Source organism: Aythya marila (genome assembly GCF_965140915.1).
Source record: "Aythya marila genome assembly, chromosome: 14".
Taxonomy (NCBI): domain Eukaryota; kingdom Metazoa; phylum Chordata; class Aves; order Anseriformes; family Anatidae; genus Aythya; species Aythya marila.
The window spans coordinates 19,798,201-19,808,593 of record NC_139055.1 but is presented as its reverse complement, the minus strand read 5'-3'; the positions used below and the strand labels follow the sequence as shown (position 1 = coordinate 19,808,593).

The following is a 10,393-nucleotide window of genomic DNA, read 5'->3' as shown; positions in this document are numbered from 1 at the left end:
TGCTGCCGGCGCGGGGCCGCTCGGCCGCGGCGGGCGCCGCCGCAGCCCCTTCCCGCCGCTCCGCCGCTTCCTCCCCTCGGGGCCGCTCCCGCGGCTCCTCCGCCGGCGCTCGCCGGGGCCCGCGGCCCCGCGCCCCTTCTGCCGCGGCGTTGCCATGGCGGCGGGCGCGCGGCGCTGCGGCGGCGGCGGCGGCGGGGCGGTGCCTGCCGCAGACCCCGGCCCGGCAGCGCAGGCCTCCGCCGCGGGGAGGCGGCGGGGCGGGCGCCCGCCCTCAGCGTCGGCGCGCAGGAGGCCGGCAGCGGCCGGGGCTGGGCGCTGGAGCCGCCGCGGCAGCGGGAAGATGGATGCGCCGCGCCCGTGCCTCGCCGCTCAGCATCCTCCCCGGGCCGCGGCACGGTGAGCAGCGGCGGCCTCCCGGAGGGGCGCCGGGCCCCGCGCAGGGGCTGCCCGCTCCCCCGCCGCCGGAACAATGACTTCGGCCGGCTGCGGGGGCCGGGGCGAGGGCGGCGGAGCGGGGCCGGGCCGGGGCGGCGCGGTGCGGTGCGGTGCGATGGCGGTGAGACGGAGGCCGAGGTGATGGGGAGGAGGCAGGCGGAGACGATGCAGAGGAGAGGAGGCAGAGATGGAGATGGTGGAGAGCAGGCAGAGGGAGAGGTGTGGCGGGATGCCGCCGGCAGCCGTGCCGAGATCCACCTCTGCCGCTCTCCCGTCCTGCACCATTGTGTGCCAGGTTGGTCATTGTCTTGCCTTCCTCACTGCATAGCGCGGCGTGCTGGGCGTGATTCTGCTTGCAGCGGAAGGAATTTTTCCAGGGCTGAATTTGATGCGCGGAGAGTCACAGCCAGCAGAGCCTGGGCTGGGCCTCAGTGAGATGGCATCTGCGGGTGGGCAGTAAGCGCAGCTGAGCGCAGAGCAGCTGTAAAGGCACTCCCCTGGTTTATTTTTACTCGCGATGCATCTTTAACTATTCCATTTGTTTGTATAAACGGTATTGCATAAGGCTTCTTTCTGAGCAAGCCTTTTCAGAAAGGCACCTGTACACGTCTTGGACTCTCAGGGTTGGTGTATTTGTGGATGTGTGTATGAATACATGCTCCTTTGCATACAGAGACCCCACAAGCTGCATCTCTTTGTATGTGCAACACGTCTTTTTTTTCCAGTCATTAACCGATGAAACATGCCACTTGGGCTGATGTGCAATTTATTCTTAAATTACTGGATGCTGTCCTTCACTTCATTATGGCTACTTAAGACAAATCTAGGTCTTGCATTTGGGCTGCTTTTTTTTTTTTTTTTTTTTTTTTTTTTTTTTGTGGCATTGAATAGTCATTTGTAGCCTGTTTCTATTTTTTTTTTCTGTGAATATGTATAAATGTATATATATATATAAGGTGCTGAGTATCTTATAGGCTAGAAACATAGAGAGGTATATGTTTTAAAAGATTAATTTGACCTTTTGTAAGGAAAAATATAATGGGATGCATTGTTACAACCTTTGCGTTGTGATACTGCCCTATGCATTACGCTGAGGTGACATGCTGCAATCTCATTCTCTATGTCTCTCGTTTGCTGGGTCAAATTCTTCACTTGTGCATATACTATGCCTAGTCTTACTAGACTTACTATGCCCAGTTTAGTAAGCAGAGCATTTGTCCATTTCAGGAAATGATGTTAGGTTTATTGCTTCTGCTCTGTCTCAGGTTTTGTTTCTATTGATCTGGCCTGCTGCTCCACAATATGAATTTCAAATCTGGATCTTTTGTGCTGTAAATGCAAGCTTTGCTGGCACTTGACCAGATTTAAATTAGTGCTTGAGTGAGGTAAATCTGTGGTGATTCTAACAGGTTTTCTGGGAATGGTTGTGGTATTGGTGAAGTCTGAGAGTAGTTAGCTATTAATTGTTGAAGAGGAAGTAGGGTATGGGTGCTCTATAAATAGATTTGTAGCAATCAAAAGACACCATGGACCAAAGAGATGTGATGAAGTTAAGGGGGCTGCAGCCAGTTCCACCCTTACTTACACAGTGAACAAAATCCTGAGAAGGAGGCCCGGGGCGAGGAAAGGCTGGGAAGTTTCTGTTAGGATTTCCATTGGAGTTGCCTGGTAGAGGTGGCTGCCAGGAGCTGTTGCTCTGCTCTTGGGCTTTGCTGCTTTTCAGCACTGGGGCAATCCAGTATACTGCTGGGGTTGCCTGGTCATCAGCAGAGCTGAAGGAGCAGGCTGCCACTGATGGATGCTACATCATTTCTGACTTGCTGATCTTGGACTGAAAATCTGTTAGTGCCTCAGGTACAGAAACATGGTCCTGACCTTGGAGATGAATTTGAGCCAGGTATTTTTACAGTGTCCATCCAGAGCTTAACTTTAGTCTGTGTGATATTGCAAATACTAATGAACTGTCTCAGTCTCCCTTCTGATAACCTTCTTCCTGTCACCTTTCAGTGGTTTGTGATGATTCCTCTGCTTCCGTTGGCCATTTCCAGCTAGATCTTTTGATTAAGAACTTCTTTGCGCTACTTATTAGGAATTGAACATAAGGTACAGCTAAAACATGGTTGTGTGTAGAGCAGACAAGTGGCAGTTGTCATTCATAAATGTATGGTGGGATATGCTAAACCATTTATTTTCGAGGCTTTAATGTTGCTGGAAAGATGCAGCATAACTTCTCTGCCATTACAAAGGATGAGTGACCTCAGGGTATTCAAGAAAAATGACGTGAAACATAACTGGCAAAATGAATAATTTTCAATTTTGATTTCTATTCATCCATTCAAGAGACAGTTGCTACCGTGGTTTCAAAACTGTATAAAAGCAGCCTTCTAACTGTAAAAGTATGGTGTTGGATTGTACTCTCATACGATATAGCTCAAGTGTAGCTTGAGTGGTTGAAATCCAAGTAGTTGTAAATTATAACTTTTTTTTTCCCCTTTTTTTTTTTTTTTTTTTAACTGAGCTATGGGACTGAACGTGTTTACAACTAGTCTTTCACTACTGAGTCATGGTCAGTGTGCACTGTGGTTAGTGTTTGTGCTTTCTGTTTTCTTCATGAAATTGTGACAAAGCAAATAGTCCTTACTAGATACCTGAATTTTGGGTCACTTTTGAGTTTGTCGTATTTTTGGGGTTCAGACAGGTTTCTCTGTCATCTTTGTGCATGGCAATGCAATATTTGAGTTACAAGATTACAAAACAAATGCTTAAATTCAAGTAAAAAGGTTATTTTAGCTGAATTGGCAATGGCATGTTTGCAATGTGTGTTTCTAAACTAATAGCTCACTTTAATTCCCAGGAAGTAGCTTTTTCAACGTTCTCATGTACATCTGTATCACTGGTCTATACCAGATCACAACAATCTTGTCCTCCCATCCTCAGAGATGGATTCTCTGATGCCTTCTCTTTAGTCATCATCTACACCTGTGCAAAGCTGAAGTGTAACTCTGTGTCATCACCTTTCAACATTCAGCATCCATGAGGGCATTAAAATGTCATTTATGCAGTACTTCTAGTTTCTGTATCTTTAAGGTCTATTTGAATTTCTTCTCTAAAATATGAGGACTAAAAAACTTTTCCCGATTTAATTTCTTTGCTCCAGGAGGTGGGGCTCTAAATAGAAAATTCATCAGCATGTCATGAGAAAACTCTGTGGTCTATCCACACTGAATGCTGTGAAGTTGAAATGAGTGTATTTGGCAATGTCTTTGTACACAACAGAAAACCTGTGTTGATCACAGCCTGCAGATTGGATTCTGAAATATCCAATGAACTTTAAAGGAAAAATAACAACATGCAAGCACTTTCACGAATGCAGGCTTTCAGTTCAGATCCCTAAAATTCCTGTTGTATGATTTGTTTGCCATGAATTTGGATCACTGGCGGTTAGTTGAGAAACCATCACACATCCTGGAAACTTTAGGGCCTGTTTTGTTTATTTGGAAGATCATATTTGGACATCACAGCCTGTTCTTATGTTAAATAGTCTGAATCAGCTATTGTCGGAATAAAAGCAAAGTGAACTAATTGGTGTGACAATCTACATAACATAGTTAAATGAGAAAGAGGCAAATGCAGAAACTATTTTAGTACATGGCTGCATAATAAGAAACCCCTCAGTTAACTGTTTAACAGATGCCAACAAATAATGAATACAAATGAAGACTGGGTGGACCACATTCATATCATATCATATCATATCATATCATATCATATCATATCATATCATATCATATCATATCATATCATATCATATCATGTATCATATCATTTCTAACTAGATAAAATATCCCTGTGATTAACAATAAAGCAATCTAAGGTACCTGAGGAAATGGTTTAGATAGAACAGCTGCTATGGTAAGCCAGGTCTTCTGTAATGTTATAATTTGCATCATCATTTTCAACATGACCTCAGATTGAATATATTTTATCAAAAATAACGAAATGACTGATTTAAATTAATTGATAACTGCTGATGCTAAATTGCAAGTTTTCTCTCATTTTCACATTATGAATTCCTCCTATCAGCACCAGGAAGGTATTATCTTCCAGTTACTGGTTGACACTTGTACTTCATTTGTTAAACTATTTGTTGTATTTTGTTGAAAACATTTATTATAAATTTTTTTTAAGCAGCTAGGGGGAAAGAATTGTTAAGCCTTACATTGCATGGGCTGTAAATAAAAGCCATCCAAATGTCCAACTTAAAATTGCATTGAATTCCCAAGTTAGCTTAGAGTAATCAATTATGAGTGATCAAATGAAGTCGAGAGAAATGGTAGAGTCAGAGCTTCTGGGCTTCTTTTTCCTCCATGTGCACTAGTTTACTGAAATTCACTAAGTTGATTTTCTTTTAAAATTGATGCAGAAATATTTTTCATTATTCATTTCTATAGTGCATGCAAAATCCTTAGATTGCAAGTGATAGATAGAAATTAATTATAATCAATACTGTATTGTTTTGCATGTATTTGTTGTAGGATTGGTTTACAAATATTGCAGTGAAGAATTAAAAAAAAAAATTGTATTAATACACAATATGCAATTACTTTTTAATTATATTTTCATGAACCCAAATGCTATTTTTGTTTCTGAAGTTCTATTATTCATAGGTAAAACTTTTTTTTTTTTTTTTTTTTTTTTTTTTTTTTTACCCAGTGTTTATTTGTACTTAATATTCAAGGTTCTCTGAGCTGCTATTTTCTGCCAATGTGTATTGGTGAGGAACAAAATGAGATGCAGTCATTTTTGGAGAATCATCTAAGAGTATCTGCTCTAATTTCATATGACACTTAGTAACGTCCCTTTTCCATTTTCTGTCCATGACTGGAAATTATAGTCAGTTATAGTCACTTTCAGAAAAATGAAGAATGTTTGGGCACTTTTGCACTTGAAGAACATTTAATAATCTACATCTGAAAGGACAATTGTGTTAGTTACTATTTGGTTGCGTGTAACTACATGAATGGTTACTTTAATTAAATTGGCAATGTTTTTAAGAATTAACCTGTAAGATGAGAGAATGCCAAGTGTTTTAGACTCACAACTAATAGCAAATAAGCATCCATGCAGATTCAGTGGTAAGTGTTACTAACTGAGTGGTATTTGGCCTGTGGTTGCAAGATTCTGTGTTAGCAGATCCCTTTTGTACTGCTTCGTGTACTTTTTAGGTCACAGAATGACCTACATGTTGCCTTTTTCTTGGAATATGCAGTCAGTGTCAGTGATCTGCCTGTTAACCTGTGTTAGGTGAAGTCAGTAAAGATGTAAGCATTGTCCTTGGAAGTTGATTTGAAATGTTATACAGTAGCTTAATGCCTATTAAAATCTCTATGAAATTGCCATAAATATTTTTTCTGGTTTCAGATGCAGCCTTAATGGAAATCTGGGTGCTCAAGACAGTATCCTGAATGTCTTATAAATGAGACCTTTTTGTTTTTTCTACTTTGTCATGTCATGTATGAACCAGTATCTCATTTGGGTTTAATGGGTGCTGTTTCATGCTTACACTTTTGCCAGCTGAGAATCCCACCCATCTCCTGCTTACATAGGTGGAGAATGCCCTGACCAACATTAGCTGATGCTTCCATATTTAAAGCATCACAGTTCAGCTAAAAATCTTCATGTAAATTTCACGAGCAGCTTCTGATTAATAAGCTGTAAAGAGTAATTCTACATGTGATGCGAGTTTTGCTTTTTCCTGACTTTTATTTTATTTTATATTTGTTGAGTTCTGTTCCTCTCATTATGAATAGAGCTACAGTATGCATGATGAATCATGGTATGGTGTTCTTTAATTTGTTTTGTTGGGAGGAAGCAAATAACAGTTCCTTGTACCTCAGCTGATTAATGACATTGATGGAAAAGAAGATTTCTAATGTTACCTGCCTATTAAGGGCCACTGTTAAAAAGCTCATAGACTGTAGAGGTCTTGAGGGAGTCGTATCTTGCAACATACAATAGAAGAGTATGATTTACAACAAATCAGAAATGAAAAAGACCAGCTGTGGTAACAATATTTTCATAAGTGAATAATCTGAGTGTTTCTAGTGAATATTGCTTCCACTTTTTATTATTATTATTATTATTATTATTCTTTTTAAAGGCATTTTGACTGTTAAAGATGAATAGGAATGGCTAACAGGATGTTCACATAGATATTCACATTTCTTCTGAAAAGCTGATCTGAAGAGACAAGGTGTACTTCCAGTTGGCTTAGGTTTTGCATAGCTTGGAGTATAACCCATGGTAATGGGAACATTCAGATTATTTTCCCAGGCAATGTAATGAAAGGCTAAGTGGGATACAGGACATGGGAAATTAGAGAACTGTGTACATCAGGTTCTGCAGGACATTGACAGTGATATAGTGGAAGTAGAAAATACATGTTTTGAAGATATATTGAGCTGCAAGAATGTAGTGATCTGGTCAGAAGCAAGGTATTCAGAAAAGAAAAAAAATATACCACAGAGGTCCACATTGTTAAATGTTAGAAGTGAACACAGGAGGCCAGAACACTGAGTTTTCTTATGCAGTCTGACACCTTATCTAAATCTACCTTCATCGGCTGTAGCAAGAGTTGAGCTAAAAATGACAAAAACTCTCACAAGTTATCTGGTGCTTTTAATAGAAAAAATACCTAAATATCTCACAATTCTTAATAGTGAAAACAAAATATCCTCCTTTGATGTTTGTAAGACAATAGATAATGAGGGCTATGACCATGGAAAAAAAAGGAAGTGTTTCTACAAGACACGAATGGGACACGAACACTTCCCTCACTGTTTGTTCTTTTCTTGTTTATATGCATTTTGATTAAATAAAAGATGGTTTTGCTGGCTTATTGAAATCAAAATCAAAGGAAGGAAGGCCTCATACTGTAAGTTTCGTGATTTGCAATATTTCTCTTTCAGGCTCCATGTGTTGTCTCTGGAGTGCAATTTTACTTGTATAAAATACCTTTACAAAATGTCTTTTCAGTAAACCAAGAATGGGCCTAGAGCAACACTAAAAGTACAGAAACACTGAAATGTTTTTTTAGACCCTATCTTCCAATGACCTGGGCAAGTTAATGGAGTGCGTAATTTTCCTGATAATTTGATAATTCTGTTATTCTTCAATAGTGTGTCTGATCCATGTCCATGTATATTTCCCTCTGTTGAGTCTGGGAAATTTTTATTTCCTTTCAGGATAAGGAAGGATTTCATATATTTACTGGTAGTATGCTTCATGGTAACTTCTAGGAAAACAATTGTTTAAAAAAGAGACAGATGGTATTTTACCCACCGAATAATACAATATTGGTTTAATAAATCTGCTCAGCTTTGCTGCGGATAACAATAATGCTTCTGCCCCCTTTTGAATGTTTCCATGGTGCTGCCAGCAAGTTGGATAGGGATTTTTGGTTCATGTTTTAGAGCAATAGCCAATGGCAATTTTAGCAGCCTAGCAGCACCAGATTCATCCTGTATTCCTTGTGTGGAGCCTGAATCTGAGGGATATTTTGAGTATAGTTCTGAAGACATTTCAATATTCGTGACAATTATTGTGGTATTGATAAAAAAAAATATCTATCACACTATGATTTCTGTATAGTCAAAAGCCAAAGTGGTTAGGATTTGTTCTGAAGAGCTATTTATCACTATTTGGTAGAAAAAAACACATTTAAGCTGCTAGCACATGAAATTTGTCATGTTCTGTCTATAAAAAAAATATAGAACAGAATTGTATAAAGGCATGCAAATATTTGTAGGAAGCCTGAGCTAAGTTTTTTCTTTGATCTTGGGATGCTGTATTATGATTTCATACTAAGATAATACAGATCATGCTTTTAATCGCAGTTTCCATTAATCATTTATTCCATTATGTGACATAGCATACACTGCATGGAATGCAATAATTCACACTTGAATTTTATTCTGAACCAATGTAAAGCATAGATGAAAATTGGTAAATAAGACAAAGCAAAGACTTAATTTTGGATTTATTCGAATCCCACTAGAAAATGCAAAATAATGTGCATCCTGACAATAATGCAGGAAAGCTTGTCTGGAATCTAGTATCAGAGCACTGATTGTTCCTGCAAAGCTTCACCACTGTTGAGGAGTCTGCCCTAACCCTTCTTCGCAGTTTTCATCTTTCAGTTCTTTGCCCATATCCAAAGAGATGTATTGACGTTTGCCCCAAACATCAATCATTTTCTCTGCTAACACCCACAAGTGGGAATAATAATAATGCTGTCACATGAAAGTGATGATTATGATGTTTATCTAATGTCATGAAATTTATTTCATACAGTTAACAACCAAATCTTAGTGTTCTATATGTTAGTAGAACCAAAGTTAGAAGAACCAAAACCGTAATGGTTACATTACAGAATAATCTTGCCATTCCCTGCACCATTTGTATGCCAGGTTCTTATCCTTCTAAAGTGTTGGTGGAATTTCTCATCCTGTGGCAGACTGTAAGATATTACTCCTTAAAAGTAAACACTTGTGAATAACATCTTGCATTGCCTGTGCCTTCGATTTAATGGTCAGTATCCCTCCTTTGTGAAAACTACTTTATGTAGCTAAGCACAATTTATTTGGAAACCCAGTAGCCTTAGCAACTTTCTAGAATTATGGATAGATGGGACTAGATCCTCAAATGCAATGTGTCTTTGTCACTTGAGCATCCAATATGTGAGTTATAATTGGTGAGACATCAGCTGCAGATGCATCAGATGTGGACTGGAAAACAGAAGAAGCTAAACAAGGGGGTGCGATACTAATCTGCTGCTGCTGTCTTAGTTACTACAAGGAACAGAGCTCAAGGTTTCTAGTTCTGAACTTTGAGATGTTAAAAGCAGAAACCCAGGAGTGCAGGGTATGTCTATATATTTTAAAGGTACTTAGTCCCAAATTCCACTGAGTGTTTGGGCACAAAATAGGCAGGAGTAGACATTCTTAGTGTTTTTTGTTGTTGGTGGTGGTGGTGGTGGTTTTTTTTTGGTGGGGGGAGGGGGGACAGGGAGGTAATTTCTATTGTGTGTTCGAAGTCTAGATGATCAAAGAGTCATCAGGATTAGACGATTTCTCTGTGCAAAAGGATATTGTGAGCATATGCTTGGTTTCAGTTTTACCTTTGCCAAATGCTTGCACTCTGGTCTCTGCCACTTTGAGGGAATGTATATATACATGTACTTGTTTCTCGGGGAGACACAGCATGTGTTTTGGTTCACTCAGAGTCAAGGTTATTCCTGTGTTGAGATTTAAGGGTTTTGTATGCAAACCCAAACAGGCCAACACTCTTATTCAGGAGTACACCAAATCTGGCACATGAGACACCTTGCTTTGCTGAAAGGAAGGGTTATACTTTAGAATATGTTTTAAAGGATTTTAATTGATTTTCTAAATTCTGTGGAAATTGTCATGTTATTGCTTTTCTAAAAAAACACTCATCATGCTTGCATTTGTATCAGTTTGCTAAAGATAGCCATAAAAAACTGTGCTCTTTGATCTTTGAGTAAGAACTCCTGTGTTTCACATGGAGCTCACTGCTGCAGTCTTAGATGTCTTAGTCTTGTATGTAATTCGTGCAAAAAGTAAAGTCATGGTTCAGAAGACAAAAATGGTCTGGCTAGATTCCTCTAATCTTTATTACAGCAAAACAAGATAAAGTGGTTAAGATTCCTGTTCCAAATGGGGAGAGTAAAGAAGGGAACTGTTAAAACACTGTAAGAGAATGATGGCCTCAGCTCTTTTCCTGATGAGGCCCAAAGCAGTTTCCATGATATAAATACAGGCTTGCTTGTCATATGTGCAAACTGGAGCGTATATGCCTACGGCTGTTTGATTAGTGTGCACTCGTGCCTCTTCATACTTGGCTGGACATCCCCCACAAAGAGTGTGCTGTTTCTCCT

At 39.9% G+C, this 10,393-nt stretch overlaps 1 protein-coding gene across 1 annotated transcript in view; it reads left to right on the top strand.

Moving 5' to 3' along the window:
- Positions 1-303: 303 nt before the first annotated feature.
- JAKMIP2 (janus kinase and microtubule interacting protein 2) overlaps positions 304-10,393 on the top strand; it is a 47,442-nt gene continuing 37,352 nt past the window's right edge. Inside the window, exon 1 of the mRNA XM_082771962.1 lies at positions 304-396. The gene's annotated coding sequence lies outside the window, so the exon portion shown is untranslated. The remainder of the gene's footprint in view (positions 397-10,393) is intronic.